Source organism: Pan paniscus, chromosome 10, assembly GCF_029289425.2.
Source record: "Pan paniscus chromosome 10, NHGRI_mPanPan1-v2.0_pri, whole genome shotgun sequence".
Taxonomy (NCBI): Eukaryota; Metazoa; Chordata; class Mammalia; order Primates; family Hominidae; genus Pan; species Pan paniscus.
In genome coordinates, this window is record NC_073259.2 from 20,176,438 (window position 1) to 20,204,173 (window position 27,736).

At 37.8% G+C, this 27,736-nt stretch overlaps 1 protein-coding gene across 1 annotated transcript in view; it reads right to left on the minus strand.

Moving 5' to 3' along the window:
- Positions 1-11,473: 11,473 nt before the first annotated feature.
- LOC100976584 (histone H4) overlaps positions 11,474-27,736 on the minus strand; it is a 35,056-nt gene continuing 18,793 nt past the window's right edge. Inside the window, exon 2 of the mRNA XM_063593008.1 lies at positions 11,474-23,188. The gene's annotated coding sequence lies outside the window, so the exon portion shown is untranslated. The remainder of the gene's footprint in view (positions 23,189-27,736) is intronic.

Here is a 27,736-nt window from a genome sequence, read left to right on the forward strand (position 1 = left end):
TTTCTTACACTGCTATTTTGAATTCCTTGTCTAATAGGTCACACATCTTCTCTTTGGGATTTGTCACTAGCCCCTTATCTTGTCTGTTTAGTGAGGTCATAATTCCGATTGTACTTGGTGATTGTGGCTGCACTTTGATGTCTGTACATTGAAAAATTAGGTATTTATTTTAATCTTCACAGTCTGGCTTTAAATGTTCCCATGCTTCTTCAGTGGGCCTGTTCAGTTATCCAAGCCGACTGTTATGAAAGACTCTGACCAGTGCAGCTGTTCCAACACTAGAGGGTGCCCTAAGCCCATATTTGTTGTCAGTTTCACAAAAGTTCCATAGTTGGCATGCACTCTGGCAGAGATGGACCTGGTGAAGATCCAAGGCATGTACCCAAGTTGAGTGAGAATATTGGCCAGGGACCCAAGTCTGGAAGCCTGTCCCATAGGCCCAGACAGGCGAGGCTTCCAGGCCAATTCCCCAACTGCAGCAGGAGAAGATGGAGCTGAGCCTGGGCCACCTCTGTACCTGCTGTGGGATGGGGGCTGGTGGCCCAGATATGCACGCCTCCCAGCAGTTCTCAGGAGATGCTGAAGTTGAGACTAGTTCCCCTCAGAATTCACTGTGAGATCAAGGCCAGTGAGTTCACCCCAGTAGGTCAGGTGGGTGCACATCCCACAGTCATTTCCTGCACAAATGGGACAGTTCCCAGACTGAGGAGCTGGAGTTGATTGGGCCCCCTCAGGATCTGCTTTGGGATGGAGGCTGATGTGCCCATCATGTAGGCTTACATGACTGACATGTGTAATCCCTAGACTGTGAGATATTGATGAGTCTTTCTCTTGAGTTCTTGCACGAACAGTAATAAGCTGGGATCCCAGATGAGGAGGACTGGAGCCCAGTTACAAGGTAACTTTCAAATTCACTTCCAAGACCGTTGTCAGTGGGCAGATGAGCCTTTCTGCCAAGGTACTAATGTGCATGATTCCTCCTGGACCCCTTGGCAAATTGTTTTGGTTCAAGGATAAACAGGACTGTACCTAAGCCTTTTGGGAAACAAGGCTGTTTCTAGATTTAAATCCCAGGGGCATGATCAGCAGATCTGCCACCTGGCTGTTGGTCTGCGCTCTCAAAACAGTCTTTCTGGCTCTTGGGCTCCACCAGGGATTCATAGCTTCCTACCTTCCTACCACAGAGACTTGTCTGTGGATGAATGCAGACAAATTTTGAGAGGATATGAGTGGGTGACTTCCTATTACACCATTTTGCTGATTTGTCTCTGTTACGCACGTCCATGTGAAGAGACCACCAAACAGGCTTTGTGTGAGCAATAAAGCTTTTTAATCTCCTGGGTGCAGGTGGACTGAGTCTGAAAAAGGAGTCAGCAAAGGGAGGTAGGGGTGGGGCAGTTTTATAGGATTTGGGTAGGTAGTGGAAAATTACAGTTAATGGGGTTTTTCTCTTGCGGGCAGGGGTGGGGGTCACAAGGTGCTCAGTGGGGAGCTCCTGAGATTCATTGTCCAGGAGAAGGAATGTCACAAGGTCCATTGATCAGTTAGAGTGAGGCAGGAACAAATCACAATGGTGGAGTGTCATCAGTTAAGGCAGGAACTGACTATTTTCACTTCTTTTGTGGTTCTTCAGTTGCTTCAGGTCATCTGGATGTATATGTGCAGGTCACAGGTGATATGATGGCTTAGCTTGGGCTCAGAGGCCTGACAGTCTCTAGATTTTATTTGATTTTATTTATCACTGTTTTGTAATTTTTAGCATTAAAATAATATACATATTTTCTTATATGTATACCTAAGTATTTCATTTTTTGAGTGATTATAAATGATATTGTATTTTAAATTTTGATGTTCATATATTTATTGCTGGTATACAGAAATAGAATTAATTTTTATATGTTGATCTTGGGTCAGTGACCATGCTGAACGCCCTTATTAGTTCTAAGACCCTTTTCATAGATGCTTTAAAATTTTCTACACAAACGATCATGTAATCTGTAAGTAAGGACAGTTTAATATCGTTTTCACTGAGATATATGCCTTTCATTTTTCTTCTTCCCTTATTCAGTGGCTGTAATGTCCAGGACTATGTTGACTAACATAGTCAACTGGTGAGAGCAGACATTATTTTCAATCTTGGGGTCCACAAGATTCAGTCTTTCACCATTAAATATCATGTTTGCTGTAGTTTCTTTGTAGGTGATATTTGTGAAGTTAAAAAATTTCCCCCATCTTTCTCATTTTATGAGAATTTTTATCATTAATGAATTGTGAATATTAACAAATGCTTTTTCTGCATCAGTTGATAATATTGTGTAATTTTCTGTTGATGTGATAAATGATATTAATTGATTTTTCAATATTGAACCATCCTTGTATCCTGAAATAAACCCCACTTGATAGTTGTTTATAATTCTTTTTATATATTGCTAAATTCTACTTGCTAGTATTTTATTAAAGATTTTTTATCTGTGTTCATGAAATATTGGTCTGTAGTTAATATCTTTTCCTCATTCTTTCTTTTTTATTTCTCTCTTTCTTGTGCTGTTTTTGTCTTGTATGGATATCAAGATAATTCTAGATTTATAAAATTAATTGAGAAAAAATTTTCTCCCTTTCTGTTTTCTGGAAGAGATTGTGTAGAGTTGGCATTAATTCTTCTTTAATGTTTGGTAGAATTCTTGAATGAAACCATCTAAGCCTGAAGAGATTTCTTCTTGGAGAGTTTTAAAAAATTTGAAGTCAATTTTCTTAATACTTATCAGTCTATCAGCATATATTTCATTTTGGTGAGTTCTGGTCATTTGTGTTCTATTTTATCTAAGATAATTTTGATATCTAAGATAATTCTATCTTTGATAAAATAGAATAAAATAAAAATTCATCTATTTTATCTAAGTTGCCAAATTTATGTGTATGGATTGGTTTCCTTATTATGCTTTTAATGTGTGTAGGGTCTGAAGCACTATCCCCTATTTTATTCTTGATGTTGGTAATTTGTGTCTTTTCTCTTTTTTAAAACAACTTTTCAAGAGGTTTGTCAATTTTATTGACCTTTTCAAAGAATGATTGTCACATTGATTTTTCTGTATTGCCTGTTTTCATTTATTTCTGCTCTTATCCTTATTATTTTCTTTTTTAAAAATTATACATTTTATTTATTTATTGTTATTTTTTGAGACAGGGTCTTGCTCTGTTGCCCAGGCTGGAGTACAGTGGTAGAATCATGGCTCATTGCAACCTTGAACCCTTAGGCTCAAGCAATCCTCCCACCTCAGCCTCCCAAGTAGCTGGGACTACAGGCATGCACCACCCTTCCCAACTAATTTTTTGTACTTTTTTGTAGAGGTAGGGTCTTGCTATGTTACCTGGACTGGTCTTGATCTTCTGGTCTCAAGTGATCTTCCCACCTTGGCCCCCCAAACAACTGAGATTACAGGTGTGGGCCACTGCTCCCAGCCCATCCTTATTATTTTCTTCCATCTGCTAGCTTTGGGTTTACTTTGCTGTTTCTTTTCTGTGTTTCTGAGAAGACAGCTTAGATTAATACTTTGAGATTCCTCTTTTCTAATGTATGTAATTTAGTGGTATAAAGTTCCTTTTTAGCAATGCTTTGGTTTTAGCCTACAAATTTTGACATGTTGTGTGTTCATTCAATTAAATGCATTTTTATTGCCCTTGAAACTTTTTCTTTGAAAGAGAACAATATAAAATGTGTTGTTTGGTCTCCAAGTGTTTGGAGGTTTTCCTGTTATCTTTCTGTTATTGGTTGTTAGTTTAATTCCTCAGTGGTTAGAGAACACATTCTGTATGATTTAAATTAAAAAAAAAAACCATTTTGAGGTTTGTTTTATGGCCTGGGATATGATCTATCTTATTACATATTTCTTGAGCACTTGCAAAGAATATGTTTTCTGCTGTTGTTGGGTGGAGTGTTCTATAAAAGTTGATAAAATCCTGTTGGTTGATGGTGTTGAATTCATCTATCACCTTGCCGATTTTCTGTCTAGTTCTATCAATTATTGAAGGAGAGGTATTGACATTTCCAATTACAACTGTGGATTTGTCAATTGTTTATTTTATTTCTATTTGTCTTTGCTGCACATATTTTTCAACTCTGCTATTTGGTACATACACATTTAGGATAGATATGTCTCCTTGGTTGATTGACCTTTATCATTACATAGTGTCCCTCTTTGTCTCTGGGTTTTTTTTTTATGTTCTGAGGTCACTTTGTCTGATATTAATACAGTCACTGATGCTTCTTTTTTTAAGTGAAACATGGTGGCTCTTTATTGAAATTTTCATGTGAGGACAGAAACTAATATAATACATTTAATTAACTTGGAATATTTGTGTGAAGATATAAACTAATACCTTCAAATATCCTAGAATCTATCATTTCTAAGCCAGATTATGCTCTTCTATCATTTTCATTCTTTAGCATATGACACAAGTGGGAAATATGTCAAGGGGATGTATGGTATGTGGTATTAAGGAATGCTATTCTTGATGGCTCGCTATTGTATGGTTTCCAAAACTGTGCTGAAATAATTTTACATTTGGTTGCCTTACTTATTCTCAAGCATTTACAATAAATACGCATGTGAGAAAGAACACAGATACACTTATATCAACCAGTAAGATTGTTCATTAATTATCAAATACAGTATATGTTAAAAGCCTATAGGGTTTAGGTTGCTATGTTAGTGATTGGCAAATAATACTTTTACTAGATGTAGAGTTTTTACTGGAAAAGACAGATACTTTATTTTTTATTATTATTATTATTATTATTATTATTATTATTATTATTATTATTAAGACAGAGTCTTGTTCTGTCGCCCAGGCTGGAGTGTAGTGGTGTAATCTCGGCTCACTGCAATCTCTGCCTCCAGGGTTAAAGCGATTCTCCTGCCTCAGCCTCCTGAGTAGCTGGGATTACAGGCAACCGCCACCATGCCCGGCTAATTTTTTGTATTTTTAGTAGAGACAGGGTTTCACTATGTTGGCCAGGCTGGTCTTGAACACCTGACCTCGTGATCCACCCACCTCGGCCTCCCAAAGTGCTGGGATTACAGGTGTGAGCCACCATGCCCAGCCAAGACAGACACTTTAAATTAAATTATAGTAATTTACTTAAATAAAGAAATAAATATACACAATATGTGTTTTTTTTTTTGAGACGGAGTCTTGCTCTGTTGCCCAGGCTGGAGTGCAATGGCGTGATCTCGGCTCACTGCAACCTCCGCCTCCCAGATTCAAGGATTCTCCTGCCTCAGCCTCCTGAGTAGCTGGAATTATAGGTGCAAGCCACTGCGCCTGGCTAATTTTTGTATTTTTAGTAGAGACGGGTTAACCATGTTGGTCAGGCTGGTCTTTAACTCCTGACCTCGTGATCCGCCCACCTTGGCCTCCCAGAGTCCCGGCATTACAGGCATGAGCCACCATGCCTGGCCCACAGTATGTTTTAAAGGAAGAACAGGGATTTATGTAAACCCATATCAAGGCACTGGAAATTAGAATTGGAAGGGAGAATGGTTGGAAAAGCATGTGATAGAGTTTTTAAAATTATTTTTATTTTATATTTTCAGCTTTATTAAGGTTTAATTGACAAATTAAAAGCCTATAATAACAAATTAAACCTTAATAGTTAGTATACATTTATGGGTTGATAGTATATATTTATGGCATGAAATATAATGTTTTACTGCATGTATACATTGTGCAATAATTAAATCAAGCTAATTAACATATCCATCATTTCATATGCTTATCTTTTTTTATGATGAGAATAATTTAAGATCTACTCTCTTAGAAGTTTTCAAGTATACATTATATTATAAATTTTATAGTCACCATGCTGTACAATAGATCTCCAGAACGTAAATCCTCCTGTCTAACTGAAATTTCATACCCTTTGATGGGCATCTCCCATCAGTCAGTATTCTGCTCTCTGTTTTTATGAGTTTGACTTTTTTAGATTCCACATATAAGTGAGATCATGCAGAATTTGTCTTTGATTAATGTTTGCATGATGTAAATTTTTGCATCCATTTACTTTCTACCTGCCTATATCTTTATATTTGAAATGAATTTCTTATAGACATCATATATTTGGGTCATGTTTTTAAGTCGACTCTGCCAAGATTTCTTTTAATTATTTTATTTGGCCCATTTACATTTAATGTAATCAGTAATATGTTAAGTCTTAAGTTTGCCTTCTTGTTTTATTTTGTTTTCTGTTTGTTCTGTTTTTCATTTTTGTGTTTTATTTTTTATTTTTATGTTTTGCCTTCCTGTGGATTACTTGAAAGTTTTGTAGAATTCTGTTCTGGTTTATCTACTGTATTTGTAGTGTATCCCTATGTAATAGCTTTTAAAATTATTGCTCTAGGTGTTATATATACATAACTTATTACGGTCTACTGGAGTCATCATTTTACCAATTCAAGCAAAGTACAGAAATGTTACTTCCCTTTATATTCCTTTATCCTCCCCAATTTATAATTGTCTTTTCAAAAAATTATTTGTTTTCCTCTTACTATCATTCCCAGTAATTGTCTCTGTGTACATTTAGAACCACATCAGATAGTGTTGTAATTTTTGTTTTAACCATCAAATAGAAGAAGTATGGAAACTCAAGAGGAAAAGAAAAGTGCATTGTAATTACTTACGTTTTTGCTTACCATATTCTTTCTTCCTTGGTAATGTTTCAGGGCTTCTCTTTTCCACCCCCGCCTTTCTGGTTAGAGAATGTCCTTGAGCCATTATCTTAAAGGGGTCTGCTGGGAAAAATTATATTCGTTTTCCATGATTTGAGAATATCTCAATTTCACCTTGATTCATAAAGGATATTTTTGCTGTATATAGAATTCTGGGATGTCAGTTATTTTCCTTCAGCACTAGAAAATTGTTGTGCCATATTTTTCTGGCTTTCATGGTCTCTGATGAGAAATACACTCTTCTCGGAATTGTTTTCTCCTCTATATAAGGTGTTTACCTCTCATTGCTTTGAAGACTTTTCCTTTCTCTTTAGTCTTCAGAAGTTTGACTCTGATGTGTCTTGATGTAAATTTTTGTGGGGTTTTCCTCTTTGGAGTTCATTTAGCTTATTGATTCTGTTGGTTTATGTATTTTGGCAAATTTGCAAAGTTTCAGGTATTATTTCTTTGAGTACATTTTCAGCTCTCTTTCTCCTTTCAGGATTCAAATGACAAAAATGTTGGATGTTCTGTTACATTCTCATGAGTCCCTGAGGCTCTATTTACTTTTTGTGGTCTATTTTTTTCTATTGTTCAGATTGAGTAATTTTTATTCTATTTTTAAGTTTACTGTTTTTTTCTTTTGTCTTCTACATTTTGCATTATACCTATACACAGTTTTTAAAAATTTTAATAAAATGATTTTCTAGTTATAAGTTTTCTATTTTTAAATATATGTTATTTTTTAGAGTTGTATGGGGTTCACAGCAAAATTAAGCAGAAAATACAGAGAATTCCCATACATCTCTTGCTCCCACACATGCACAGCCTCTCCTACTATCAACATTCCACACCAGAGTCATACATTTGTTACAATTGATGAATCTATATCGACACATCTTTATCAACCAATGTCTATAGTTTACATTAGGGCTCATTCTTAATGTACATTCCATGGGTTTTGAAAAATGTGTAATGATATGTATCTACCATGGTAGTATCATACAGAATAATTTCGCTGCCCTTAAAATCCCCTGTATAGCTTTTTGTATCTTCTATTATTTTGCTGAGACTTTTAATTTTTTGTTTCAAATGTGTTTATAATTTCTCATTGAAATATTTTTATGATAGCTGCTTGAAAAAGATCATTCTAACATCTCCATCACCTCAATGTTGGCATCTATTGATTGTCTTTTTCATTCAGTTTGAGTTCTGTATGTTTCTTGACATACTGTGATTTTCTATTGAAATCTGGACATTTGAGTATTATGCAATGAGACTGTAGATTTTATTTTAACCTTCTCTTTTGTCCTTGAACATCACTCTGGCAGAGAAAGGGAGGAGCACTGTCTCATTGCTGCCAGGTAGAAGAAGAAATCTAGGTCTCCCACTCAGCCTCTGCTGACATCCAGTGTAGATGCTCCTCATTCCTGCTGTGTAAGAGTGGAAATTCTAGCTACCCATGAGGTCTTCACTGATAACTCCTTAGCTGGGAGGAATTGGAGTACCTGCACCCTGGGTGGCTTCCCCTGACGCCGTGGTGAGAGTATGTTTTCACGGCTTTAATATTACTGACTGGGTGGTTGGGGAAGTCCTGATTCTCTAGTAGGACTCTGTTGTCACAACCCCAGCGGGTAGTGGTAGGGGTGCCTAGTTACTGTCATGTGGGAGTAAAAGTTCAGGTTCCCATCTAGTCTCCACTAACAACCTGGGTGAGTGTGTGTGTGTTGTGGCGGGGCGAGCAGGTGCTTATCACCCAGTGAAGATAAAATTTCTGACTCTCCACTTGGCCCTCTCTGATACCATCCCGGGGTGGGGGCCTTTGGAGGACCTTCTGACAGCCTGGCAAGGATGTAAATCTGGGATTCCACTCAGCTTTTGCTGCTGGTGGTGGTGGTAGAGCTAATTTTTTTCTGTGATATTTGGCTGGAATACAGCAGTTCTTATCTAAAAGTTTTCTTACTAAACTGCCCTTTCCTAGTCCTCTGGATAGAGACAGCAGGCTTTTGTTGGGAATTATTTTGTCTGCACCTGTAGTGTTTCCGGACTGCCACTTTCTTCAGTTCCACATCTGGGATATATGAGGCCAGAGGAAGACCCAGGAAACTCACCACCATGTTATTCACTGCATTCTAAGTCTCCTCATTTGTCTGTGTTTTTCTCTCCACCTCTCAGAGTCTTCTTATGTTTGTTTTATATATAATATCCAAGGTTTCTGGTGTACTTAGCATGAAGAATAGGAAAAAGTACCTCAACTCTATTTTTCTGGAAGTGGAAGTCTACCATTGACTTTTGCTATAATTTTCTTCCTTTACGCCATGACTTCATTTCTAGATCCTTAGCTTGCAGATAGCTTAGGTGGGGAGGCCAAGAAATTTTTCTATGGCATTCAATTAACTGATAAATAAACAGTTAAAGACCAGAGATTGCAAGAGCTCTTCTCCAGTTTTGAGGGGATGGAAGAAAGGAGGTTAGCTGTGAGTGGCATTACTGGCTAAGTGCAAAGCTGATCTATGGATATGAGGGTTAAAGAGAAGAAAGGAGGTAACAAGGAAAGTGGGCAAAGAATATTTACCTGTATGACTTATCTACAATAATGGACGAGTACTTAAATTGTAAATAATGCAAGCAAGACTCTTATTTTGTCAATATATTATTTAGTCTACTTTATATATAAAACACAAAATTTATTTTGACATACAAAATGAATTTTGTACTAATAGTGTGACAACTAGAAGGTAAAAAGAAAAATACGACAACTTCAGACTTAGGTACCTAAGATTCTGTGTTTCCAGTATCAAATTAATGTAAGTAATGGAAGCTTTGATTTCACAGCACAGTATCTTGTGTGAAGTTATTTAAATAATTTTGAAAGACATTGCAAATCATATCAAAGAGGATTCATTAGGCATGTGATACTCAGTAGAATCAATATAAACCGTGTTACTTAATATATTTTATCTTGATTTTCTATATTCCCATAATAATTCAATTAAACGCTCTGCTCTCACACTACCAGTAGATGCATACATAGGAAGAAAGAAGTTTATACCATGGTTAATATATTTATTCTAGGGTCCCAGAATATTCTTTTTTTTTTTTTTTTTTCAGATGGAGTCTTGTTCTGTTGCCCAGGCTGCAGTGCAGTGGCATGACCTCTGCTCACTGCAAACTCCACCTCCAGGTTTCAAGCAATTCTCCTGCTTCAGCCTCCCGAGTAGCTGGGACTGCAGGCGTGCACCACCACACCCAGCGAGTTTTGTATTTTCAGTAGAGATGGGGTTTCACATGTTGGCCAGGCTGGTCTCAAACTCCTGACCTCAAGTGATCCTCCTTGGCCTCCCAAAGTGCTGGGATTACACCCAGCCCCAGCATATTCTTTTAATCATATTCATTTGCTCATGGTACAGGCACTTAAGTTTTTTAGAATCCTTAATGTCCCATAATGTTACCATCTTGAATTTTGTAAAAGTTTAATATCTAAATATGCTAAACAAAATATGCTGAAGAAGAAATTAAGCTTAATGTGTAATGAATGACAAATGGAAAAGGTGGCTTATGACATACCTTAGAAAATATTCCCTAGAAATGTGTAGAAAAGAGAATGATGATGTCTATAGACAAAACTTGTCAGAAGAAATGAGTCAGTTAGGTCAGCCAGTCAGTAGATTGGCTGAGAATCAGTAGATCTGTCAAATGACTGTCGTGTGTGTGTGTGTGTGTGTGTGTGTGTGTCAGGGGGTAGATAGTAAATTCTAATAAAGAATATTTAGCCCATTTGTTATTAGACTAGTTCACCCAATAATGAAAATTGTAATCCTCCAAGTACAAAAACAATGTTATAAAAAACTAAATGAGCAGCTCATGGAGGTCACACAGATGCCTAAGCTCAACATGTCCATAATTTAACAACTTTCATCCCTTATTCTGCTATTTCTTCAGCAATTTTTTTCTTGGATATATAGCTCTGCCATCTGTGTTAGCCAACCCAGAGACTTTCTTTCTTCCCCCATATCCAAGTTATAAAAATCTTACCTGCTTTAACGCATCTGATCACTATTCTCAAATTCTCTGCTTCAGTCACACTGAGATTTTTCTCTTTCCCCTGGGCCTTCCCTCTTTGGGACATGTTCTCTCTATCCCCATGAATTCTTGTTAGTAAGTTTAAAGTGAGCCTAAGCATCTGTGTTGTTAGCAAAATTTTCAGATGATTTTACACCCAGTCCAAGAATCATTTTATTGAGACATTCCAGTTACTTACTTTGTGCATCTATACTTCTGTCTTCTCCTTTCCTCTTGCTTCAGTGATTGATCCATCCCTGCTTGTTTAAGGTCAATGCCTCCATCTGCATCTGGATGGCATCCCATCTCTCCCACTCAACACATTGTTCCTGCAATTGCACCCTCTCTCTAATGCAGCATCAATTCTTCTCTCTCTACTTGATGATTCCACCAGCATACGGACATGCTGCCATGGCTTCCTATTTTAAGCAAAATAAACAAAATACTCTCCAGGTGCCTCTCATTATGGACTCTTTAAATCACTGCCTATATTTATTGCCTTCCTTTTCTCAACTCACATTCTCTTTAAACTCACACTGACCAATCTTTCAGACCCTCCACTTCTTGAAAATTACTCTTGTTAATGTGGCCAATGACGTGTATTAATACCCATACTGATACTCAGTTCACAGTTGAAACATTTTTTTCTTATAAATGTTTTCTTTACATTTATGGTCTCTAGATGTTGAGGTGGCTCAGGGATCATCTATTTATTTATTTTTATTTATTTTTCTTTTTTTTTTTCTTTCACCTGTCAGCTCATACCTAGCCGTCTTCTATTTTTTAGGTATGCTCACTTCCTTGATGATGTCGTAGAGCTCAAAGCCTCAAATACGATCTATATGCTGGTGACACTGATATACATATATATATTTCCAGCTTTGACCTTTCCCCTAACCTCAAGAATTTTATATACAACTGCCTACCTGACATTTCCACCTGGATGTCTAATACAAATTTTCAGTGTAACATGTCCAAGACCACACTCCTGTTTTTCTCTGCCCCCTTCTTAATCCTGCTCCTCCCCTAGTCTTCCCCACATCAATAATGACAAGTACATCCCTTCACAACTCTAGTTTCTCAAGCTACATTTAACTCTTCTTTCTCTTTTATACTGTACATCTAATCCCTCTCTAATTTCCAATAGGTTGGTTTTACCTTCAAAATACATCCAGAATCCAACTGCTTCTCACCATTGCTATTGCTACCACTCTGGTTCAAATGACCATCATCTCTTGCATTCTTGCACCCTATAGGTTATGCTCCTTACAACAGATAAAATGCCCCTTTTAAATCATAATTCAGATTATATTACCTCTTAGTTCAAAACCCTTCAGTGGCTCCCATCTCATTTACAATAAGGGTAATGCTTTTCCAGTAGTTCCCAATATTTCAAGCTAACAGACCCTCTGATCTCATGTCCTACCATTGTTTCCTTCACCAAGTCTGCTTTAGCTTCACTGGCCTTCTGGATATTTCTTCAAAACACTAGACATGTGTTACGAACTGAATGTTTGTGTCTCCCTAAATTAATATGTTGAAGCCCCTTTCTCCAATGTGATGATATGTGAAGATGAGGCCTTTGGGAGGTAATTAGGGTTAGATGAGATCATAAGGGTGGGACTTTCATAATGGGATTAGGGCCTTTGTAAGAGGAGACACCGGAGAGCTTGCTTTCTCTTTTTCTCCTGCTCATGCATGCACTAAGAAGGTTATGTGAGCACAATGAGATGACAGCCACCATAAGCCAAGAGACCAGGCCTCAGAATAAAACCTACCATGCCAGCACCTTGATCTTGGACTTCCAAGCTTTCAGAACTATGAGAAATAAATTTCTGTTGTTTAAGCCACCCAGTTGATGGTGCTCTGTGATGGCAGCCTGAACTAAATAGTACAGAATGGTCCCATTTCATAGCTTTTGCACTTGCCACTCTCCTACCTTGAATACTCTTCTCTCATATACTTCATTACTCATTTTCTCACCTCCTTCAGGCTTTACTCAATGTTGCTTTAGTAAAGTCTTCTCTGACCGCTCTATTAAAAATTGCAACCCCTGCCAGGTGCGGTGGCTCACGCCTGTAATCCCAGTACTTTGGGAGGCTGAGACAGGTGGATCACCTGAGGTCAGGAGTTCCAGACCAGCCTGACCAACATGGTGAAACCCTGTCTCTACTAAAAATACAAAGTTAGCCGGGCATGGTGGCACATGCCTGTAATCCCAGCTACGCGGGAGGCTGAGGCAGGATAATCACTTGAACCCAGAGGGCAGAGGTTGCAGTGAGCCGAGATTGCGCCATTGCACTCCAGCCTGGGCAACAAGAGTGAAACTCTGTCTCAAAAAAAAAAAAAAAAAAAATTGCAACCCCTTCCCCTACCCTGTCTGACTGCACTGTATTTAGAGCTATACACACACACACACACACACACACACACACACACACACACATACACACATACACATATCTGATTTTTTTCTGTTTATTCCCAGTTGAATGTTATGTCCATGACAGCAGGGATTTTTACCTATTGTGTCTGCTGGTGTAGTCCCAGTAACTAAATTAGTGATGGCACAAAAATGGAAAGACAGTTATTTTTAAAGAGATGTTATTATTTATTTATTTATTTTTTAATTTTACTTTAAGTTCTGGGATACATGTGCAGAACGTGCAGGTTTGTTACATAGGTATACATTTGCCATGGTGTTTAGCTGCCCTTATTTACTTTTTTTTAAGATAATAAGGCTGACTTGATTGGAGGAGGCCATGGCAGCAGCTATAGGAGCCATTGCAGTGGGGTCTTGCAGTGTGGGAGAGAGCTTGGACTCAAGTCCTTTAAAGAGATTTCAGAATAGGATGAAGAAACTGTGGCTCAGAGTGATCCTTAGATTTGTGTAAGTTCACGTAAATAATAGTCATGGAAATTGCAATGAAAAGCTCTGTAATTCCATGTCTAATTCTCCCTGCCTCATAGAATGCAGCCCTTCTAACTTCATTATGTTCTAATCTTGGAATGTAGGCCACCTCTCAGGGTTGATGAAAACAAAAAGGATAAGCATGCCATGATCCTTCTAGAACTCAAAACTTGGATTCGTACCTGGGATTTAATGTGGTACCATTTTCAAATAAATCTCCAACTAGAATTATAGCTTCATTTGTTTATTTGTGGCAACAATTTCTTTGGTTGGTGACTGAAGCAAATTTTTCTGAAAAGCCCAAATCCACCATATACCAGGGATCTGCCTCTCATTGGTTTTTGAATATATGTAATTTTTTCAAATACAATGGCTTTCTCAAGTGATCTGGATTGATTGAAGGTGATAGACTGAGTTATATGTTTCCTGTGAGACAACATTAGAGATAATACTGAAATATTAACTACATTAACTATGCAGTTGTAGCAATAATTAATGACCAACAGGAAATTAAAATACCTTGCACACAGTTTACAGATAATAATAAAAAGGAAATTTTGTAGGCTTCTGGGTAATCATTACATTACTCTCATATTTATAAACTGTTTTTCCAAATAGATATTTTTAAGAAGTTAACAAAGTACTGTGAGTATATGTGCCAAATCAAATAGAACAAAATTTTTACGATGTTTCCCCTCCTCAGTTCTGCTCCACATAGGCAATTTTAAGGTCTTTTGTAAGTTGAAAATATAAATGTCCTTCATCACTGCTTCTATGGGTTCTTTACATCTTTCACTCCAACGATATGCAACTTATATTGCAATTTTGCAAAAACAAAGGAAAAAACGTCTACCATGTGGCTAGCGTAAGCAGCTAGATTCTGCTATCCATTCTGCATGTAGCCATCTGCCTTGTGGGTATAATTGCAATGATCTACATTTCTCACATTGTTAGAGTTAGAAGTATGTGAAAAAGGTAAGTTTTATGGCTGACAAAATTGGATAGAGTTGATATACGTAACTTACATCTAGTGCTGGCACTACACATTAATTTTTTAATTCTAGAAAAAGATGTAGTATATAATAATATGTATCAACTGCTTGGGTGATTTTGACTGAATTAATTGTTGTAAGCAAATTACTGGTAAATGTTATTAAATGCCCATTTTACCTGCAAGAAATGAGTTTCATTTTAGCAAGCTGAAATACCAACTTGATGAATATATTAAATATTCACTTGAGAATAGTGTATTTCCATATAGCTAGATTATACAAATGTTAAGAAAGCTGTCTGCAGTTAATTCTCCAAACTATAAGTGGAAATAAGAACTACTGCTGAATGGGCATAAAATGATATGAAAGCTTAATGAGTTGTTCACTTGATATTTTTAACACTTAAAATTTCAACCCTTACCTGGAATTTGTCTTGCCACTCTGAGCAAGTGAGTACCCAATTAAAATCGCAAGTGTCTTTATTTGTCCATGAAAACATTCTCTTCAGTTGGTGACTGACACAACATTCATAGTCCATTTGGAACCCAAATCCATCATCCACCAATGTTCAGTTTCTTCTGGGGTTTGAATAGACAGGCTTTTATCAAAGTCACTCACTAGAGAGCCATCACTTGCTCTGTCAGAAGACATCAAAGGATCACGGAGACTGGACTGGGTGGATGTTTTCCCGTGAGATTATATTGGACATGAAATGTGAAAATAAGTGATAGCCAAAGTGAGCTAGTATATACTTTCTCAAAGTAATCAAAACTGGGCCAAAACCTTTACTGGTTGGTTTCCAAAAATCACTTGGCTTCTCCCATTCCTTGGACCTTTATTCCTCATCATTCTTCTTTTACTATGTGGTCCCTGCCTTTTTACCACTCTCATTAAGTTTATATCTTCTAGATTATAATGATTTCACCTATGGATGACCTTGCAAGCCCAATACCAGCCTGCAACAGCAACTTCCATTTACATGGGGCCTCTTGATGGAATCTGGTCCCCCGCCATTCCCTCACCCTGGCCCATGGACAAGTTTTTCATGACCCTTCATTTCCTTCATGCAGAAGTAGCCAGACATATTTGATGCGCCCCTTCACCGTGCTGTTTTCCCTTTCTGGAGACCCTAATAGGCAGCAGGTAGACATGAGCATGAGGGTATACAAAGGGTCAAAGATTTGACCAAGATATTTATTAGGGGAAAATGAGGAGAGCAAAGACCACCTGGTGGTGGCCATTAAGCAGACCATCCAGAGGCAAAACTCCTTCTCTGAGGAATTTAGAAGTAATTACATGTCCCTATTATCTAAAGCTGGCATTGAGTACCTGACTTCTTTCCCAAAAATTTATAGGTAACAAAAATTTCTGTACATCTCTGGAATGCACACATGTCAAAACTCATTGTGCAACCCTTGCTGACATCAAGGCACCAAAATGTCTACAAATGTAATTATTTATTATGGCCTAGGTGGGTAATATGGCCCAAATTACCCTTAAGCTCCCTCTTCAAGGTCCATAAATGCCACTAAGGAAAAATCCACCGTGGTGTGCTCAGTCCTCTCTTGCTGAAGTGCCCCACTGCACTCTGCTGCAGTGTTCTTTCTATCTAATAAAACTTTCCCTTTCAAACCTATACTGCTGTGGGTAAATTCTTCTTTCTACCTCCGAGCCTACCACCTTCCATTGCCGGGGCTCTGACACCTTGCGAAACAAATATAAAGAAGCTTTTATCAAAAAAAGCTTGGGAATCAATCACAGCATTATGCAAATTGGCCATAAAAGCTGCAAGAAAAATTTGAAGAATCCTCTTTTGATATTGGTAAATTTCGAGTTGATTTTCAGTTTATGCAATACTCCTTTGAAGTCAATGTTGATAATACCAATTTGACACAACAGTTAGTGAATTTACTTAACCCGGATGGACCTAGTTTTGAATCTTATATGTTTTTACTTCAAAGTTAGATCAATTCTTTAAAATGATAAACAAGTTTTGTCAATATAAATGTCCATAGTAAAGAAAAAAAATTTTTTTGTACTTGATTCAACTATTGAAACATTCTAAAGTATGTTTGAAATAACTTAGATATGTGAAACATTTTCAACTGTAAACTTTATGAAATCCAGTAAATTGAAAATTCTCCTGATTGAGATGTATGTGTAAAATACACACTAGATTTCAAAAGCTTAGTGCAATAAAAGAATGTACAATGCCTCAAATTTTTGTTTTTGTTTTTGTGACAATCTCACTCTGTCACCCAGGCTGGAGTGCAGTGGTGCAATCTTGGCTCACTGCAACCTCCGCCTCTGGGGTTCAAGCAATTCTTGTGCCTCAGCCTCCCGAGTAGCTGGAATTACAGGCATGTGCCACCACACTCGGCTAATTTTTGTGTTTTTAGCAGAGATGTTTTATAATGTTGGCCAGGCTGGTCTTGAACTCCTGACCTCAAGTGATCCTCCCGCCTTGGGCTCCCAAAGTGCTGGGATTACAGGCGTGAGCCAACAATTGACCTCAACAATTTTTTTTTTTTTTTGGTTTGCTGTTGAAATGATATTTTGGACATATTGAGTCAAGTAAAATATATTTGAAAAATTAATTTTACCAGTTTCTTTTTTCTTTGTTAAAATGGGTACTAGAAAGTTTTAAATTACACGTGTGGCTCACATAACAGCACTACATTTTTATTGAGCAGCTCTGTTCTAGATTAGTTCATGGCTGGCTCCACACAAAACATGAACTATTTTAAAAAGACAATTGTCTAATTTAACAGTTGATTCTTTTGAAAACCCAATTTTCTCCTGTTACGAAGAGGAACTAACTAACTAACTAAAGAAAGAAAGAAAGCTGATTTCACACTGAGGCTCCTTTATTTATTAGCATTATGTCTTTTGTCAAGTTTATTAACATCTTCAGTATAAATGAGGGCAATAAGTTTATTTCGTAGGAATGTCATGAGGATCAAACTAAGTAAAGCAGATAATGTACTTAGCACAGTGCTGGGTACATAGTTAGCCCCATATCTGTGGTTAATGACTAAACCTGGAAATCAATGCCGGGCATGGTTGCTCATGCCTGTAATCACACTTTTGGAGGCCAGGGCAGGGTGATCGCTTGAGCCCAGGAGTTCAAGGCTGCAGTGAGCTATGATCATGCCATTGCATTCCAGCTTGGGTGACAGAATGAGACTCCAAATCTAAAAAAATTTAAAATAAAAATAAAACTGTAAATCAGTGAGGAACTAAACTAAAAAGTGATCGAAAAAAGAAGGAATGGATTTTTAGAACGTTCAAATGGAGACTAGATGTCAGGGTGGACAACAGAGGGCAACAGAGGGTGGGACAAGAATAGGAAAACTCCCAGGCCACAAAAAAGGAAAATTAAATCTGTGAGAAAATTATTCAATTTTAAACATGTTGAGGAGTAGGTGACCGTGGAAATTTTAGAGGAGATAATATTTGGTAGAAAATCCAGGTTTGGAGCTAAGGAGATTGGTCTGAATTCTCAATAGAGACTTGGAGTCCATAGGTAAGAGGTAGTAGTAGGTGGAGCCATGGAAAGGTGTGAGATTACCCAGGGAATGTGTTGAGACACAATATAATAAAGAGACAGCTCACTGAGAAAGACAATCAGGACACCCTGGCATCTAAAAGGAAGGCAAGCCTGTAATCCCAGAACTTTGGGAGGCCAAGGTGGGCAGATCACCTGGGGTTAGGAGTTCAAGACCAGCCTTGCAAACATGGTGAAACCCCATCTCTATTAAAAATACAAAAAAATTAGCCAGGTATGGTAGTGGGTCCTTGTAGTCCCAGCTACTTGGAAGGCTGAGGCAGGAGAATTGCTTGAGCCAGAGAGGTTGATGTTGCAGTGAGTCAATATCATGCCACTGAACTCCAGCCTGAGTGACAGAGAGAGACTCTGTCTCAAAACAAAACAAAACAAAATAAATAAAATTAAATTAAAGTAGGGCAGAGGACAAGGATCTTGGAGAAGAGACTGAAGAGGAATAACCTGGGAGGTAGGAGGAAAAACTGAAAAGAGATACAAAATGAAAACCAAGAAAGGATGAATTTCTCAGCGTGCCCTCGAATATGTGGAAGAAAAGGGAATATAAGAGATATACTCACCAAAAGTTTCATTACCTGGTAACATTTTACCAAAGACTGACCTTTGCAGAGAGTTAAACATTTTGTACACCTGGAAGTGGTGATGGCCTCATATCTCCTTTTTATCCCTTGATATGGAAAAGTCTAATGTTTTATGAGCCTAGCAGCCATTTATCTGGTTTGCTAAAGTCTCCTAACCCCAGTTTGTTTTGTACACAGATATCTATATCACTTTTCACAAATGTAATTAGATTCAATAACAAAAACAAAATGTATTGTTTACAATATGGCCATGAATTTGCTGAATTCTGCTTATTGAAATTTCATTGCTTAAAATAAAGAAATACAGTGTGGAAGAAAGATGTGTGGGTGAGTATCTTAGAAAACGTGAATTAAAGTCCCTGCCCAAATCTGGAAGCAGAGGAATCAGGAACTTCTACAAGTGCACCACCTGGTAACGTTTTACTGAAGACTGACCTTTGCAGAGAGTTAAACATTTTGTACACCTGTAAGTGGTGATGGCCACATATCTCCATTTCATCTCTTTTTATGGAAAAGTCTGTGGTCTTATGAGCCCAAGGTAGGGACTGTAGCACATCTTATTTGAAACCAGATTACTAGTTAAGAGGTTAAAATGAGGTATCGCAAAGAATCCACACTGAGGAATCAGGGCTTATACTTTTCAAAAAGGCTATTTCTTCTAGAGAAACATTTTAACTAAGTGTAGTGCTGAACTTTCATTATTATCCACTGATTTATTTTTGTTAGAGAATGAATTCTGAATCAGCATATGTGGTTCCATGGAAAAAAGGCCAATTATTTTGCAATAATATCATATAAAATCCTCTCTGTAAGAATTAAACAAAGAGGAAAGAAACAGGAAAGGTGGCTCGACAGCCAAGGACAGGTTTATTTTAGAGAAAACAAACCTGAGAGGGGCTTCTGGCTGAGTTAGGTCAGAGCCTGCTCTCTTACAGACTAAGAGTTTTTAAGGATTCAGGGTGGGAGAGTTTATCAGAGGCTTGGACTGCTTCTGTGTCTTTGTTGTGCTTATCTGGGAGGGAGAGTTTCATGACTGTTCCCATACATCTTCCTGCAGCTGCAGGCATACCCCCCAAGTCTGCTTTTAGCTTCCCTCTTAGTGCACCTGAAGGGAAAGAATGAGCTTTTTAAGGCCCACCATTTTACTGGGGCCCATTGTATGAGGGTGAAGTTTGGCAGAGACTTTCCCCCCACTTCCTCCTGTGTCGGAGCTGTCTTATCTTTGTTTTACTGTCTGTTCTTTCTGGCTGCTCCTTATTAGAAGGGAAGTGATTTCCTTGAAATGCATGAGGCTAGAAAGGGAGCTGGAACTTAAAATGGCAGTGGTTGTCTGAGATGACGGTTCTCCTGTTGTGTCACTCACCCTATTGTTGAAAATGGTACAAACATCCTCCTTATCCTGCCTATTATTTAATGCATCTCTCTCTTCTGCTTTTTGATATATCCCATCAATATTTTTCTCCATATGCCATCTTAGTTCAGATCTTTATCATTTCACATGGTTTCCAACATCAGCCTTTTATCTGGTTTGCTAAAGTTTCCTAACTTCAGTTTGTTTTGTACACAGCTATCTGTATCATGTTTCACAAACGTAATTAGATTCAGTAACAAAAACAAAATGTATTGTTTACAATAGAGCCATTAATATGCTGACTTCTGGTTATCAAAATGTCATTGCTTAAAGAAATAGATTGTGGAAGAAAGATCTGTGGGTGAGGATCTTAGAAAATGTGAATTAAAGTCCCTGCTATATACCATATAATGAGTTTTATTTTCTTCATTTAGGCTTTAGTTTTCTCATTTGTAAAACAAAGTAGTTTAAATAGATGATGTCTGAAGCTTCTAAATCCTGATTCTGAATATAGCTTGACTGGCCCATGGACATTCAGGTCTTTGCATTGAGTTTCCCATTAAATTTCCTGAGGCATTTTTTTTTTCATTCAATAAAGTTTAAGGAACATGAGTCAGTAGCGGGCCCCATGTTGGACCCTGAGTGTAGAAAAATTCCCCACCCAGAGAAACAGAAGACAGCCATCCATCCACATATTTGTACTACATTAATATGTACTCAAGGCAGCAATAGCAGCATTGTACACAGTGCAATGGAAGGACAATGATAAAAAATAGCTTTGCCTGAGGATGCTAAATGAAGATAATAGGCAAGCCTACATGGTAGATACAAGAATAGAAAAAAAAAACCTGAAAAGCAAGAAGGCAGAAAAGATTCAATAAAATGTTAGGTAGACATCTGATTAAAGTGGATTATTAAATACAAACTCCTAGTTAAGCGCCGTGGATTAAATGTATATGCTTATCTTTGCTTCTCCTTATTTCTCTAAAATGATAATGCATAGATTAAAAAAATACAAACTGTAAAAGAAAAAAAGAGAAGATAACAGCTGACCAGAGATGGCAAGAAAATTGGGAAAAATTAGAAAGAATATGGACATGAGAAAATTCACTTAGAAGACTGAATAAAGATGAAAACTATGTACTCTGCAAGTTCAGGGGAGAGCCAAAAAAAGCAACTTGCACTTGCATTGAGGAACTCCAAAAGTGTCAGAAATTAAAAATGCAAGATGCCTCTGAAGGTAGTTGTGCAGATAGGGCTGAAAACAGAAGGTTTGGTTTAAAGTTGGTTTGAGAAGCAGTTAGAGCCTGTGCGGCCCACCCTTACCTCAACAGAGATGGGAGGTTTATTCTCTGGAGACACTGAATCAGAGGATTCAATGTGAAGGATAGACATCTGCTATCCTTCACACTCAGGACAGCAGAAAGGTGAGGAGGCTGAACTGAAAGGGGTAGGGATTAGAAGCCTACACACTGAAAAATGAGACCCCAAGCTCCAGTCCACAACTTTGGGTTTGTTTACATGTAGACTTATTATTGTACAGGCAGAAGATTCTCATGGAAAACTGACATAGCAAAAAAAAACAAAAACAAAAACAAAAACAAAAACCTAAGGATACTGGCAGCTAATGATTCACTTAAAAATAGGTCCCTACCTGTTACCCTACAGAGAAAGTCATTGGTCAACAGGTAGAACTTAAGTACAAAGCTTGCAATCAGCTTTCCAGTGCCTCACTATTAAATATGAATGGGAAGCTTAAATATTATCTGGCATTAGAGGGAAGACTCCATTATAAAATACACAGAAAAAAACTGTATATAAAATATACAGAAAATATACAGAAAAAGTACTCCAAAAAATTAAAAGTGTAAGAAGAATAATGAAGTATCGGGGAACCTGCCCCCTGTAGTCACGTAGGTTCTTTTCTATTTTCCCCAAGCGTTGGCCGGGTTGAGAAATAAAGGGACAGAGTACAAAAGAGAGAAATTTTAAAGCTGGGTGTCCGGGGGAGACATCACATGTCAGTAGGTTCCGTGATGCCCCCCGAGCCATGAAACCAGCAAGTTTTTATTAGTGATTTTCAAAAGGGGAGGGAGTGTACGAATAGGGTGTGGGTCACAGAGATCACGTGCTTCACAAGGTAATAGAATATCACAAGGCAAATGGAGGCAGGGCAAGATCACAGGACCACAGGACTGGGGCGAAATTAAAATTGCTAATGAAGTTTCGGGTACCATTGTCATTGATATCATCTTATCAGGAGATAGGGTTTGAGAGCAACCAGTCTGACCAAAATTTATTAGGTGGGAATTTCCTCGTCCTAATAAGCCTGGGAGCGCTATGGGAGACTGGGGCTTATTTCATCCCTACAGTTTCGACCATAGAAGATGGCCACACCCAAGGGGGCCATTTTAGAGGCCTACCCTCAGGGGTGCATTCTCTTTCTCAGGGATGTTCCTTGCTGAGAAAAAGAATTCAGCGATGATATTTCTCCCATTTGCTTTTGAAAGAAGAGAAATATGGCTGTGTTCCTCCCGGCTCACCAGTGGTCAGAGTTTAAGGTTATCTCTCTTGTTCCCTGAACATTGCTGTTATCCTGTTCTTTTTTCAAGGTGCCCAGATTTCATATTGTTCAAACACACATGCTCTAAAATTTGTGCAGTTAATGCAATCATCACAGGGTCCTGAGGCGACATACATCCTCCTCAGTTTACGAGATGACAGGATTAAGAGATTAAAGTAAAGACAGGCATAGGAAATCACAAGGGTATTGATTGGGGAAGTGATAAGTGTCCATGAAATCTTCACAATTTATGTTTAGAGATTGCAGTAAAGACAGGCATAAGAAATTATAAAAGTATTAATTTGGGGAACTAATAAATGTCCATGAAATCTTCACAATCCACGTTCTTCTGCCATGGCTTCAGCCGGTCCCTCCGTTCGGGGTCCCTGACTTCCCACAACAATGAAGCATTAAAAAAAAATCTAAGCAGCCCCAAAGATATGAGATAATATTGCAACCCTGAAACAAGAAAAACTGTGTTTATTTAAAAAGCAATATTCAAAGACCAAAACAACATCTCACAAAGAAATAAAAAGCCATTAAAAAATTCCATTAGGATGAAAGATAAAGCTTAAGAAACTTCCAATAGTACAGCAAAAAATGCAAACAGAGAATGAATAAAATATAATAATAAATAATAGATTTCTATTAAGAGGGAAGAAAGGAAACAGAAAATTATCAAATAAATAATAAGAAATAACAGGCCTACCAAGTACCCTGCACAACAAATGAAGACCTACACCAAACAATGAAGCATTTCAAAGCGCAGCTAGAAAGATACAATTCTAAAAGCTTTTAGACGTAAAAAGTCAAATACACGGGATTAGAAATCAGAATGTCTTTAAATTTCTCAATAGCTTGATGGAAACTAGCTGATATGGTTTAGACCTTTATCCCCTCTAAATCTCATGTTGAACTGTAATCCCCAGTGTTGGAGGTGGGGCCTGGTGGGAGATGTTTGGGTCGTGTGGGTGGATCCCTCATGAATAGTTTGGTGCCGTACCTGCAGTAATCAATTCAGGTAAGATCTGGTTGTTTAAAAGGGTGTGGCACTTCCCCGTCTCTCTTGTTCTCTCTCCCCCCCTGTGATGTGCTTGCTTCCCTTTGCCTTCTGCCATGATTGAAAGCTTCTTGAGGGCCTCACCAGAAGCAGATACCAACACTATGCTTCCTGTACAGTCTGCGAAACCATGAGGCAATGAAACGTCTTTTCTTTATAAATTACGCAGTCTCAAGTATTGCTTTATAGTGATGCAAATGGACTAACACACTAGCAGACAATAGAAAAATGTTTTCAAATTCAAAGGAAAAATGATGTTTTATACTCAAAGTATCAGTCAATTGTAAGAGGAGAATAAAAATTCTTTCAGACATGCAAGTTCTGAAAGACCTAGAGACCAACCCATACAGACCGAATCAGAAGGCTTCAGAAAAAAATTAAACATTTTTCACTTCTGTAGGGGGAATTAAAGGATCAACCATGATCGATAATTTTAACTCCAGGGAAAACAAAAATTTTTACAAGAAATTTAATCATAAAATATATGCCTCGGTTATGAATAATATTCATGTAGTTATAATAATATAAATACTTGAATACTGATTTAACCAATAACTTTGAAATAGACTTGATGGATGGGGGTTGGAAAAGTTCATGAGTAGGTAGAAGGGAGGGATATGTAAGAGTGGTAATTTTTCCTCCTTCGTGGTAGGAAGTTTATAGATGAAACCCAAAACTAAAAAGTTTAGATGTAGCAGTTGTTACACGTTATTTAGAAATATAGTGATAATTACCAGAAGAAAAAGCTGGTTGATATCTGGAGAGCAGAAACTGGGTGTAGGGATAGGTGCAGCATTTTTGTCATTCATTATACACTTTGTAAAACAATTGGATTTTTAAGACTAAATACATGTTTTATTTTGATTAAAAAAATCAAGATTAAATTACAAAAAGAGGCCAGGTGCAGTGGCTCACGCCTGTAATCCTAGCACTTTGGGAGGCTGAGGCAGGTGGATCATGAGGTCAGGAGATCGAGACCATCCTGGCTAACACGGTGAAACCCCATCTCTACTAAAAATACAAAAAGTTAGCCAGGCATGGTGGCGGGCACCTGCAGTCTCAGCTACTCGGGAGGCTGAGGCAGGAGAATGGCGTGAACCCGGGAGATGGAGCTTGCAGTGAGCCGAGACTGCGCCACTGCACTCCAGCCTGGGTGACACAGTGAGACTCTTCTCAAAAAAAAAAAAAAAAAGAAGCACTAAGATTAAATGGAGAATTTCTTGTGAGAGTGTGTTGAGTTCACATATTCCCACTAATTTCCAAGACTCCTAACAAAAAATAAAAAATAAACATAAAGATAAACAACAATTTACAAAGAGCTAAAAACCAAATAGCCAGAAAATGTTGGTAATTGAAAACACGGGTCTGATGCTTTCAAAAGAGGTTTAGGTAAGAAACATAAATTCGAGCATCATCTTTAGCTAGGTGGTAAATTAATACATTAATTTGAATAAACTCATTTTAGGATAAATAATGAGTGAGGAGAGAATGAGCCTTCCTGCTAGAAACAGACTGAAGATCCAGAAACTCAAATTTTACGGTGTGGTGTGGTGGGTGGGCAGGTGACATGATCCATTAATGCCCACCATCTGGGGAGAAACTAGGAACAGAACTTAAATGGGGGCCCTCACACCTCCGAAGCAATGGCTTAAAACAAAGTATAATCCCTGCTGGGAAAGGTGGCCTGTATCAAGCTGCTGCTCAGAGTGGGAAGAGAGAAGACTGGCAGCCTCCATACCAGGACCAGGGCCATGCCAACCTTTGCTAGGTGCACAATAGCCCACAGAGCATTAAATATAAGCTATCAATTTAAGCCTGGAATGGAGCTGAGAAGCCCAGTCAATCATGTGGACACAATCTTTAAGTAATCAGAGACACAGTAAAATTAAAGAGTATATGGAGCCCCAACCCAGAATGCCATAGAGAGAGAAGATGCAAAACCAAGTGGCTGGGTCATGAGCGATTGACCCAGGTACTTTGGTAAGGGGTTAATAGTGCGGGGTTATAATAATTTAAATCTTGAATTCATTGTTTACTGACAGTATGATGCTAGCTATTTTTGGTAGAGACGGGGTTTCACCATATTGACCAGTCTGGTCTCCAACTCCTGACCTCAAGCGATCTGCCCGCCTCGGCCTCCCAAAATGCTGGGATTATAGGAATGAGCCACCATGCCTGGCTTGACAATTCTTAAAAAAGAAAATCTAAATGACTTATGTATATTATATGAATGAGTGATCAGTCTTTTTATAATCATTCATTCAACAAATAACGAGCCATATTATTTTTCATTTTTTCAGATGAAAAAGCAAAATATCATTTTTCAGATAAAAGTGGTAGCTTTAAAACTATGATATTCAGGATTGATGAAAGTGTGAAGAAATGGGGATTTCAATACATTAATTGCAGAACTTCAAAAGGGCAAGTCAGGCCCATATTTCAAAAGCCATGCATTTCCCTTGATGTAGATATTCTACCTGTGGGTATATATCTAAGTAAATGATCACAGAGGTTCACAGTGATTTATATACAATAACATTTGCATAATTCATAATAGCTCTCAAAAGGAGACAAACAAAATGTCAAACAATAGGAAATTGGTTAAATAAGTCATGGTGTATTTATATGATGTTTAATAAAAGTTACATTGTGGAAACGTATTTTTTGACATGGAAATATTCTTGAGATGCTGATAAGTTAAAAAGAAAAATTTTAATATGTATACTATTATTCTGATTATCCATTGCTTATAAATATGTTTGAAAATTCTCCCAAATATAAACAAATATGCCGTTCCATGTGAATATATTTGCATATAATATAATATATGCTAACACATTATTAGCATATATTACATGCTCATCAGTGATGACCTCTGAGTGCTGTATTTAGGAGGCTTTTAAAATTTGTTTTTTTGTGTGTGCTTTTTCTATATATTTTGCCATTTCCCCCATTAAATAACCACTGCTTTTGTAATGAGAAAATAGCTACAAAATTGGGTTTTTAAAATTAGGTCATTGATAACCTTAGAGTAATTTCAGTATGTTATAAGTGTGGAAGATTTTTAAATTTGTTTGAGTAGTGAGTGTGACTGGAAGCGGAGGCAATGAGGCAATGAGACTGCGCTTCAGAGCATCTGGCAGTAAGGAGCACTAGTGAGAAACAAGGGTAAGTTTTGGGGAGGTCAGATTGAGGGAAAAGAAGATGGGGACCAGGCGTGATGGCTCACACCTGTAATCCCAGCGCTTTGGGAGGCCGAGGCGGGCAGATCACGAGGTCAGGAGTTCAAGACCAGCATGGCCAACATGATGAAACCCCGTCTCTACTAAAAATACAAAAAGTTAGCGTGGTGGCGGGTGCCTGAAGTCCCAGCTACTCGGAAGGCTGAGGCAGGAGAATCACTTGAACCCAGGAGGCGGAGGTTGCAGTGAGCCAAGAACGTGCCCCTGCACTCCAGCCCAAGTGACGGTGTGAGACTCCGTCTCAAAACAAACAAACAAACAAAAAAAAAAACGATGGGATATGAATATATTTGGAGGATAATGGGGAAAAACATTTGTACATAGATTAAGGTTATCTAGAGATATAATATCTTTTCCTTAGCCACGTACCTTTGTATATAGGTTCAAAGGAAATGGAAAATGCAAACTACTGTGCTCTTAATACATAATAGAACATGTATAAACATGATGAAGTGTTAGAAGGTTGCATTAGGGTTCTCCAGAGACATGGAATCAATAAGATAAAGGCCAAAGAACTATCGTGGGGGGTCTTCTTTATTTGTTATCATACTCTTCCCTTATGTTTAAATCTTTACTGATACATAATAATTGTACATATTTAGGGGGTACATATGATGTTTTGATATGTGCGTGTTTAGATTTTGATATTGAGAACAAAAGAGAGAATGGAGGGCGTCACAAGCAGTGTTTGTCACAAATAACATC